Genomic DNA, 3,165 nt, shown 5'->3' with positions numbered 1-3,165 from the left:
CGGAAAAAAAAATCCGTCGCAAATTTGCGACGGAAAAAAAAATCCGTCGCAAATTTGCGACGGAGCTCTGAATTTAGTCCCCCGCCAATCTCTCAAATCTGCCCGCCCTCACCCCGGTTTTTCTCTCTCTCTCTGCTATTCCTCAGAACCACCCCCCCTCCGCCAAACACCTCTCCGTCGCTCCCTCCTCCCCTCTGCCAGCCATGATGGCCACCCTCACCGCCACCGCCGTTGCCTCCTCCTCCGTCGCCATCCTCCCGTTCCGCGCCCACAAGCCCTCCCGCGCGCCCCGCCGGGATCTGGTGCTCCGTCACCGAGGGCCCCACGATCTCCCAGCCGAACAGAGTTCGTCTCCCCGTCTCACCTCGAGCTCGCTCCCGCGGTCGTCACTGGTTTCGTACAGTGACTGTTCTTGATGTTGTCTTTGGTTTCGTGTGATCAGCATAGGGTGAGGTTGGGGAAGTACAAGAGGGATGCGGATTCGTTGCGGAGGGAGGGGGAGAATTCGCAGGACGTGTGGAGCCCTGATGCCAAATTGATTGTCGTTGTGGTGATTCTCTCTCTTTGACATTCGAGTTTTCATGGGTCGTAACTCGTAGGCTCCGAAGAAGGACAAAGCCCTGCCTCCCTCGTCCAAGCCTGCAAAATCCAGTGGTGGAAAGCAGAAGAAGGTATGACTCTCTCTCTCTCTCTCTCTCTCTCTCTCTCTCTCTCTCTCTCTCTCTCTCTCTCTCTCTCTCTGTGTTTGTCATGTTTAGTTGTTGAAAGTATTGGGATAACTGTGATTCCTTTTGTAGTTATTGAGGATGTTTTTCGATGATGTTACTCAAAATGAAGTGAGGATAGCAGATCTTTCCTGTTCGGCTACAATGGCCCTTGTAAGTTTTCAAATTTTTCCACTGCACATGTACGTTTTTATTAGGTACTTGGGGAGCGACTAATGAGTTATGTGGGTCTTAAGTTGAGCTATCGAAGAGTGTGTTGGGCAACTGGTAATTACTGATTGCTTGTACTGGCGAGTATTTTAGCGATTGGTGTCTGTTATTATAGGCAAAAATGAGATGGGAATATGTTCATGCTGCTTTTATTTGTTGTTTATGTCGGTTTAGTTGGGTCATGATGGGTTAGATTGTGTGATGGTGAGATGGAGCAAGGGAAAGCAGAAGGAGAAGGTGAACAACATGGTGCTGTTTGACCAGGTGACTTATGAGAATCTTCTGACCGAGGCGCCAAGTTTAAGCTCATCGCCCCGTCCATCCTCTCTGATCGCCTAAGGGTATGCCTTTCTGTTAATCTAAATAGTATTTATAATTGTCTATGTCTTGGTTTAGGCATCTACTTTTTCCCCTTTTCTGCTTACAAGATCCGTCATCTTGTTATTTCTTATATAATGTGATGGTAATTGCTATCACACTTGAACCCTTCTGGACATGTTTTGATGAAACCTTCTGTTGATGCACTTGGGTGAATTACGCACATGTATGTAACTGATAGGATGTTTTCAGCAGATCCTGCTCTGTTAATTCTAACAAATGCCTTAACTTGTTAGTTTTATATATTGTGGAGTTCTCAAGTAGAGTTCCGTCCAGTAAAATTCATTGGCATGGTTTCTTTAGGTATATCAAGTTAGGAGGATCTGAGTGTGGAAAGTTGCCTTGCAAATGATGATATAATTAGAACTCCCCGTCGGCTCACTTCTTGTGTGGAACAAATTGTTATTTTTCTTGGCCTTAAAAGCATGCATTCTTCATCAACAAATTTTATGATGGTGGGACATATTTATACTATGAATCATTCTGAGATTTATACCGTGAACCAGTTTCATCTGGATCATCTAAGCTGTCATATTTTCAAAGTGGTTATTACTCGCCATCCTTTACATTGAATTTTAGTAATTTAGAACCAAAAACTCTCATGGAATTAGCGTTAGCTGCATTTATAAATGATCGGTTGTGTTGCTTACGTGTGATCGAGTTTAAGATGACAACATTTAACTTACCTGCCTTAATTTAACATGTGGTCTGGTGGTTCTGTTGCATTCGGACTTATGGGTTTTTCATGTCCAGTGTTTTGCATAGAACGATTAGATACTTCAACGTGCTATAGCTAACATATTCATGTTCTCATCAATGAGAGGATCTTGCTGGTTGAGCTTCTCTTTCTACTAATTAGTTATCTCTTGGTTGTTTATAAACTTTTTCTTGTGCAGGTTAATGGATCACTTGCTCGGAAGGCAATAAGAGATCTCATGGCTAGAGGTTTCATCAGGATGGTCTCTGCTCATGCAAGCCAGCAGATCTACACCAGGGCGACAAATACATAAGTGTCTTCTCAAATGATTGCTCGAATGCAGGCTTTGGAGGACACCTATGAGAAAACTCTTCAGGATGAAACTAAAGAACTTGAACAACTCTTTAGCCGGAGGAATACTCTTATAGCTAAAAAGATGAGTACTCAAAAAAGATAAGGAACTTGGAACCGTTATCTTCTAATGCTTTTGAGACGTATGTTCCCTTGTCTAACTATGAAAATGTTTTGACTTGCTTTTGAGGCGTATGTTCCCTTTGCTACTGAATTTTAATTTGGTTTCCACTATTGAAGCTCATCATACCTCATTTTATATGTTTGAGATTATAGGTATAGACGGAGGAGCATCAAAAAGTTGTAGAAGATGCTTCACAGATGCAACGAGTAGCTCCGATAGTTTAGTCATGTAAACAAGAAAGCACTTGATCAGTACGTGAACTTCACATAGCAAAGGAAGTGAGCATCTCACATGGACCGTGTCTTTAGTTTTGTTCAGTATTTATATGATGGAGATTGTCGCTAAAAGTCGGATATTCTTTTTTGATTCATTTCTGTCGTCATTGTTTATTGTGCAAGATTATTTATTATGCAAGATTATTTATTCTCTCAATATGTGTACTATAAAGAAAAATATTTATGTCATTCTTGTGGAAAATGTAGATGAATGTATTTCATTTTCATATTATTATAATATTTTGATGTTATTAAGTGCTTAATCAATGTTAAATATAAATTTCAGAAATTAATTTTGCTTTTAATTAAGTTTAAAATCGAAAAATAAAATAAATGATTTTATCGTACAATCACAAATTATAAAAGTTCGTTACAAAAATAAAATTTCGTCGCTAATTTCGTCCC

The 3,165-nt window shown here is 40.8% G+C and overlaps 1 pseudogene; it reads left to right on the top strand.

The window, feature by feature from the left end:
- The first annotated feature begins 206 nt into the window (after positions 1-206).
- On the top strand, positions 207-2,324 carry LOC115662891 (40S ribosomal protein S25-4-like; annotated as a pseudogene).
- The last annotated feature ends 841 nt before the right edge of the window (positions 2,325-3,165 follow it).

This window comes from Syzygium oleosum, unplaced genomic scaffold, assembly GCF_021117445.2.
Source record: "Syzygium oleosum isolate NSW1041296 unplaced genomic scaffold, Sole_v2.1 Sole_v2.04, whole genome shotgun sequence".
NCBI classification, from domain to species: Eukaryota; Viridiplantae; Streptophyta; class Magnoliopsida; order Myrtales; family Myrtaceae; genus Syzygium; species Syzygium oleosum.
This window is presented reverse-complemented; position numbering and strand designations above follow the sequence as displayed.